The following is an 8592-nucleotide window of genomic DNA, read 5'->3' as shown; positions in this document are numbered from 1 at the left end:
ATGTCTAATTGGTGCTATCTTATTGAAGCAGAAAACTTTGAATTAATCATTTATTCACACTGCCATATACATTTCCACACCAGAAGAGCAAGCGTGTTAATATTTAAAACCATGAGCTAGGTTTGTTAAATAGCTTTAACACAAAGTGAGATCCAATGGAGCTTTGACTTTATCATTCCTGTCTTTCCGTTTATGTATGAGTTTGGGCTGCCCCTTCCTTCACAGAAGCCCTTTGAAGTCAATGGGGTTCTGGAATGGTGAGAATCCTCCTAAGCAATGAGAGCCTGCAGGTTTAAAGTCCATGAATTACACTTACTAATATGCACAAAACTATGTTTTAGTGGAGCTGGGGACATTTTAACAATAACACGTGCCTCATGTGGGTACACGTGCGTGACAGGTTTAGGCTTCCTTTGCTGCAGTCACTCTAATAAGCTTGTTTTCCCTACCAGCTTTGGTGCCCTGTCTTGTTGGGGTCAGATACACTAGCCTGCTGCAACACAGGCACAGGGTCTGGCTCACACCCCCATGGCTGAAGACTTTAACTGTTAACAGCACAGCAAGATATCTGTCTCCAGTATGTAGCTCCCCAGCCCCACTGGAGGCCAAAGCCCCAGAAAAATCAGTCTTATGCTGCAGAGTGATCTGTACAATATAAAGCTCATGAAATTCACCCTCTTTCTCAATGTAAAGAGAGAGATGTACAGACTCCTTGCCCCCACCCAGGAAACAATTATTTATTTTGGATTTAGTAATAAACAAATGTGATTTTATGAAGTATAAAAGGTAGGATTTAAGTGGTCATAAGAGATTTCAGACAGAACAATGCAAAAAATAAAACAGAACACGCGAGATATTTTTAATGCACTAAGAAACTGTTTACCAGTAATAGATCACTCTCAAAGTTGATCTACTCAGCTTTTTTCACAGACTGGAAAGCTTTGTAGCCTGGGCCCAATCATTCCTCCAGTTCAGTGTGAGATGTTTCCTGTAATCATGTTGGGTGATGCAATCTGGAAGAATTGATGACCCAAGATTACCTTACTCCCCTGCCCTTAAATAGGTTTTGCATAAGGTGGAAATCCTTTGTGTTCAGTATAAACTTTCCCTTTGATCTTGCAAAATACAGCATCTAGGATGGATCCCAGCATCAGATGACATGGCCACATGTCTTGGTAGGAGCCCTCATACATCCTCCTCCCAGGCTTAGAGGAAAAATAAGTCAATTCACAGTTCATTGTCCTGAGTAGTGGGCCATTGATTATTACCAATGGTCCTCACTTAGCATAACTACATTAGTGACATAGGTTTAGTCTTCATATTTCTAATTTCAAATACAGGGATGATAAATGCATACAAACGGCATAATCATATTCACTAGATTACAACCTTTCCAATGAATTATCTCATATGAATTATCTCACATAAAGTATAGTCCAGTTATATCACTTTCATCTTCATAAGCATAGTCCTCTAAAGAATATGGAATGTCCCATCACAATGTGCAACTATCATCACTGGAAACTCACATACAAAATACATAGCGCAACACTAGGTTCTGCAGCAGATAGGCAGAAGTGAACCCCAGAACAAACTAAGGCCGTTGTCCTGCACTGAGAATGGTGTGAGGTGAGGTTGTGCTTGGGTTCTGAGGTCTGGCCATCCGGTTAGAATTAGGAACTAAACTTTTTGATCAAATAAAAATTAGCAATGAAGTCTCTCATGGTGCAAATACTCATGTGCATAGTCATTGGTTCCTTTAAATCCCCCATCTATCTGTAGTCTTTTGTTTTATCCTCTGATTGGGGTAGCACCGCTGTGGAGTTGAGTGTGGGATAGCATCCCCAAAATGGAAATACTGTGGGAGCTCTGTATGAACTTGTACACCTCTGGGCAATCAGTATGGAGGTGAGTGGCTGTGGGGCATAGAGAGGCTTGCATTAAGGCCGGTAAAGGGATTAGTAGAGGCTGATGGGAAACCCTGACACCTTCTTCCCAGCTTGGATCCAGTTCCCCCACACATAGTCTCAGTACTTTCCTTCACTCCCACTCCTGTCACCCTGACCTCTCATTTGCAGGGATCTTCCTCTCCTCTCCCTTACTCAGACAGTATGCTCTATGGGGAAGGGAACTATCTCTTTACTCTGTACAATGCCTATTGTAATGGGATTTAGGGCCATGATTAGGGTTCCTAGATGCTCTAATAGAGATAATAAATTTTATTCACCTGAGTAGTCCTGCTGAAGACATGGGGAGAACTCTCATATGTCAGTACTTTACTGGATGAAGGCTTTAAGCCTTTATCTCATTGTACTGCTCATTGCAATGAATTTGGGAAGTTTTCCACATCAATTGCCGTATTTATCATGTGACTGTGAGAACCCACAGAACACCCCTGTTTTCTTTTTATGATTAAATTTATAAAAATAAATGCTACGTTGAATATTACAATAAGATAAATGCTAGCTTTTAAGGTCCAAATTTACATGTTTTACTCATGTGTGTAATGATTTTAGTTGGCTTGCTTGGATGAATAAGAGCTGAAGGATTGAGCCTTGGTTTTTGTCACTGCATATGGCAAAAATATAGCATACTTTCTGTTAAGAGATCCTCATAGTTCCTGGCTCCTTAAGCACCTGTGCATGTTGGCTCCCTTATTTCCAGCCTCAATGCCTTGAATTTGATTCCACCTCCTAGCTTTACCTCTTTGGGAAGTTACTATTTTTAATTTTATATGCTTATAGGTATTTATATGATACTTATCATAGCCTCACAAATATTAACATATTAAATGTTACAATAGCTCTTGCAGGTTGCTATTGTTAACCTTACTATACCTCAGTCTTCCTATCCATAAGCTGGGATAACTGACTTCCCCATTTCATACAAGAAGTCAGTGGAAAAGCTGGAAATAGCACGCAGGTCTCCTGACACACAGTACTGTCTTCTAAGCTTAAGAACATCTCTATAGAGATAAGTGAAATTTTTCAGACAAACAGCATATGTGCTGCAATAGGCAATTGTAGTCAAGCCAAAAACAGTTCATGAATTTGCTTTGTTTTGGTAGACTTAGGTGCTATTCCCAAAATGGGCAGAAAAAAGCAACCTCCATTAGGGCATGTCTACACTAGCCCCCTAGTTTGAACTAGGGTGGCTAATGTAGGCATTAGAACTTGCAAATGAAGCCTGGGATTTAAATATCCCTGGCTTCATTTGCATGTTCCCAGGCGGACGCAATTTTTAAATCCCCTTAGTTCGAACTGACTGCCCGCGGCTGCACGCGGCAGTTAGAAGTTAATCCGAACTAAGTCCTTAGTTCGGCAAACTAAATCCTTAGTTCAGATTAAATGTTACACCTCACTGCAGGAGGAGTAACAGTTAATCCGAACTAAGGACTTAGTGTAGCCGTGGGCAGTCAGTTCGAACTAAGGGGTTTTAAAAATGGCGCCCGCCCGGGAACATGCAAATGAAGCCCGGGATATTTAAATCCCAGGCTTCATTTGCAAGTTCGAATGCCTACATTAGCCACCCTAGTTTGAACTAGGGGGCTAGTGTAGACATACCCTTATAGCCTGCTGATTAACTGTGCTAACTAATCAGAATTCATATCCCAGGCCAAGAGGTGCCTTTTCATCTTCAGTTGTGTGTGTATGTTTGCTAGGGTGGTGGTAAATTTGGTGTATAAGAAGCAGTTGATGTTCAAAAAGCATTTCAATATTCAGCACAGAAACATGTCATACTAGAGGAAAATACAACATGACTACCCCAAATCCACAGGTTCCTCCTTGGAAAATGCTAGTGATCCACGCAGAACTCTGGCTTTCGAGATGATGTGTGCTCATGCCTTCTCATGTTTCTGTTTGATGGATTTGTTAGCATGGAGGTCCTTACTCTGGATCTTACCTCTGAGAAGTCTGTCCTAGTATACTTTTGTGGTAGCAGATTCTCTATATTTGGAGCAGATAAACAGCTGCAGCTCTGAAGTGGACAGTCAGTTTTTGAAGCCGGGAAGTAGACTTGCTGTTTCCTTTTCTTTTTTCTCTCATGCCTAAGGGAATTGTGTCTGTTTATAATTCATACATACATAAATATATACAGTATAGAAGAATAAAACAGATGGAGTGATCATATGATGATCAGACTTTACTGGGATGAGTTTGGGATGGACATATTTACTCTCACAGAGCCAACCTAAGAAACCAGACGTGTATTGTATATGATGCTTAATCAAAATGAATAGGCAAGGACACTATTTAGCTACGTCTACACTACCAGATTTTTCAGCAGAAAATATGTTTATAAGGGACTCATTAGCATAAGTCGAGACATCATGAGCTTATTTTCTGCTGTTTCTTTTTGCTCAAAAAGAAGCCGTGTAGCTGCTTTTGTTTTGTGCAAAAAACCTGTTTTGCGCAAGATCCTTATGCCTATCCCAGAAAAATGGCAGAAAATATCCTAATGATGTCGCAGCTCATGCTAATTAGTCCCTTATTAGAATATTTTCTGCTGAAAAAACTTGTAGTGTAGACGTAGCTTTTGGGAATAAGTGATACTTTTGCCTATTTTTTTCTATAATTTTGGAGACACCATGAACTAGATAATTCCCTGTATTCCTGTACGCATAGGGGATTTTGATCTGGTAGGTCTCAGTTAGGTTTCCATGTAAAGGGAACTTAGCTTTTCAGTCCCAATCTGTGTGAGATTAAACTCTGTGAGATTTTCAGTCTGAGGAGACTGTCTGTTACTCTCCCATTTCTAGGCAATGACTATCAATGTTGTCACCTAGACTGTGACTGATGTGGCATTATCTGAATTCCTTCTAAAGGAGCCAGCTGCTCTGAGTGTGAACAACAACTGATCTAGTACCACAAGATTTTGGATACCCTTCTCCATGATTCCTAGAAATTACTGTGGGCCTCCAATTCATTCTTGTTTGTGTGTCTAATTAATTCTTGCACTTACCTGGGAGACAATTTTTAACTACTGATTAGATCACATGACGTTTTAATGTTAAGATAGTATTGGCAGTTAATGTGAATGAGATTTCTTATGTCATTATCCCATTTAGACACACTTGTTTTACTTCTGGTGATAATGAGGTAAATCTAGGGAGCATTGTATGTATGACAAGCCAGGGACAGGTTTGTTTGTATCTGTTAGTAAATATTAACACTGTCAGTTTGTTCTTTTAGTATATTTTGATTCATGAATTCTAAGGACCAGAACACTGGTTCTTGATTGGTAAGTAACACTATTTAGTAATTTTATCCATTATGCCATATTTTAACAATCTTGTGTACCTTCATCTCCATACATCTGCAGATATTCTTGGAATTGTGTGTGTAATATAATGCTTATATAAGTATATATTGATGGAATTGTAAAACTAATAAGGGACAATTGTTTTAACAGATGTTTTCTGTTGGAGAATCAATAGGAAAGAATGATTGTGAGGTAACAAGGACCCACAGAGTTTATCTTGAAGAATTGTCATTCCTCACAGCTGCCAATAATCATACCATCACACATATATCAGGTACACAGAAAATATATAGAAATGACATCGGCACATATGTTACTGGGAGAATATTCTTGGCAAAAAGTGTTTCTTTGTCTAAAACCATATATAATGATACTGGTATGTTAGCTTAGTCGGGGGAAGTAAAAACTCCAGGAAGGAGAGAGGCAGAGTCAGATTCTTTCTGACAACAAAGGATGGTAATGTATTCATTTCTTTTTGTATTCTGTACAGTGTATAGTAATCTCTGATTCATAAGCTTTGATTAAATTCCAGCTGAGCCTGTTAGTCAACTATCTTTGGTCATTAACTCAGACATATAACAAATTGGTTATTTTGATTTGCTTGGCAAGAATGGCATCATTGGATATAGATTTACCCAGGATAATGACCTAGGTTTTCTGGTGCAGGCAGGGGACAGCTTACAGCAGTGGTTTTCAAACTTTTGTTTTGGTGACCTCTTTTACATAGCGAGCCTGTGAGTGTGAACCTCCCTCTTATAAATTAGAACCACTTTTTCATATTTAACTTTATTAAAATGGCAGAGGAGAAGTTGGTTTTGGGGAGGAATGGCTTGTGATCCCCCACATAATGACCTCATGTCCACCAAGTTTGAGAGCCTCTGATTTACAGGGAGTTTTCTGTGCAGTTCTAAAGATTAAGTGAACAGCTCACTCCATCATAAAAGTTGATTTGGGGGAAAGAATAAGGTAACAATAAGATGATAAGAAAATGCTGAAATAGATTAAATAAGAAAAATGTCAGCTGACCAAGGGAAACCCTAGATAATGTTATAATAAGCTGTATTATTGAACAAGGAACCATGTTATTTGCATTAAAAGCAATTGATGAAACTGATCTTTGGAAATGAGGTTGTTAGTTGTTTGAAGAAGAGTCAGAGGAGATAGATAGAAAAGGGAAAGAGACAATGAAAAGGCATGGCTGTAGAAGGTCTGTGTGTAACCTGCATTGCTTTTAATGTGGTTAGTAAAGGAGGAAGAAAATGAGGGAATTAGAATATGATCTGAAAGTGGAAAGGAGCAAGAGAAGAAGTTAAAAATAATTAATATTACACCCTGTACTATAAGGAATCGATTATATGTCTCAAGAAGAAAGACATACCATTTTTATTTTCATTGCCTTGTTGGCTCAAACAAACACAGGACAGTGTGGGGAGGCAAAGGAATGTCTGCTGCTTACTTACACCTCCTCCGACAACACCCTGTCCCCTCTCACCCAGCAGGCAGGGATACAAGTTCTCTCCCTGCGGGACGTTGCCACTGTCGGACCAGGCAGATGCGTGGTACATAGGGAAGCCCAGCCACCCCGTGTCTTCCCTGGCTAAAGTGCACATGGCCTTGCTCCAAGCACATCGCCTTCATCTGAGCCGAGAACTGTTGCTCTCAGCTCAGAAATGAAGGCAAGGCTTCAGGTAGAGTGTCTCCTGGGATGACTGACCACCTCTCTTTTTCTCCACAGCCAGACCATCTGCGAGACGGGGGTGATCGACACCATCCGGGGCAGCCTCCCGAACTCAAGTGACCTACAGGTGCTGGAGACCCATGCACTGCGATCCATGGAGCAGACTATGGACTGTAGACTGCAGGAAGACATCCAGCTGTGGCAAGACACCTGGTGGGAGAGGCTGGATCAGGTTTGCGCCATGCTTGTGGCTATGTAATCTATGGTTGCCAGCATGCTGACTGTCCCTGCTCCCACTCCTGCCCCTGCTCTTGCTCCCAATCCAATTACTCCTGCTTTTTCCCACTGGCCCCAGTGGTCTGTGACGGCCTGCAGGACCATCGAAAAGTAGCCCTTCCAGCAGATGTAGACAGAAGCCTGGTGACTGGGGGCCCCGATTAGGATGTGGGATCTGTTAATAATCCCTCTACCTCACAGTTGGGGAAGCCCATATCAGCAAAGCCGGCGATGATGGTGTCCATGTCGCCGAGGTAAATGATGCTGTGCAGCAAGATGGTGTTGATGTCTCTCACCACCTGTTGAAGGAGACAAATAAACAGAAAATCACAGGGTGGCTAAAGCCCTCAGAAGGTCCTCAAACCCAATCCCCCCTCCTCACTCCCACCAGGAGCCCTCCCCTCCCCAGACACTTACTCCATTGCCCAGCAGGACTTTGTGAGGGAGGGACTGAAAAAAACCTCCTGGGGAGGGGGCTTGCACCCCCCTTTCTCTAGGGAACCCCGTTTCAGCAGTCCACCTCCCTCCTGGGACAGTAGCCTAAGAGTACCATACCTGCATGAGCATGGCTCCGACGGTCAATCTCTCCCTGCCGAACTGGTTCCCAACGGATTGGTAGCTATCAAGTGTGGCGAGCTTCCACAACGCTGTGGTGACCCTCTTCTGGAGGAGGATGGTGGATATCATGTCAGTGTCCCATCGCCTGAGGGCAAGGGCAAACCACTCACGCAGCTCCAGAAAGGTCTCCTTCCTCATCCTGAAATTCTGGAGCCACTGCTGGGCACCCCCCACCCTCACTCCATGATGAACTGGTCCCACCAGTCTGCACTGGTGTCCAGACGCCAGAAGCGGTGGTGCATGGAGTGCAGGGGAGGGCAGGCAGGATCCAGCAGCATGAGTGACACTCGCAGAGAGCGGAGGAGGGTCTCCAAGCAGAGCAGGAGGTTGGGCTCCTGTAGGGTCTGGGCGGCAGCCTGTAGAAACTGCCGTATGAGTTGCAGCCCAAGCTACAAGAGTTGTCGACTGCCCAGAGGCAGCTCTGGTTCCATAGCTGTATAGCTGAGGTGTCCTCAAGGGCAACCACAGCAGGCAAAAGAAAAGGCTTTGCTGTCCTTCAGTGAGGTAAGCAAAGGAAAAAAGCCTGAGACACAGCTGTACAGAGGGGTCCCTTTAAATACGAGCCTCGGGCAGAAGCTCCAGGAAGTAACTGCTGTCCTGAAGCCCTGCCCGAAGTGGTTCTGGGTGGTCTTAAATGCGAGTTAGTGTCCAACCAGTGTGGATGCTCCATTTCAAAATAGCTAAGTGCTATTTTGATGTGCTACTGACGTGTAGACGCACTATTTCAAAATAAACTATTCTGGATTATTTCTTTGAAA

This window comes from Pelodiscus sinensis, chromosome 1 (assembly GCF_052426305.1).
Source record: "Pelodiscus sinensis isolate ZL-2025 chromosome 1, ASM5242630v1, whole genome shotgun sequence".
NCBI classification, from domain to species: domain Eukaryota; kingdom Metazoa; phylum Chordata; order Testudines; family Trionychidae; genus Pelodiscus; species Pelodiscus sinensis.
Note: the sequence above shows the minus strand (reverse complement) of the source record.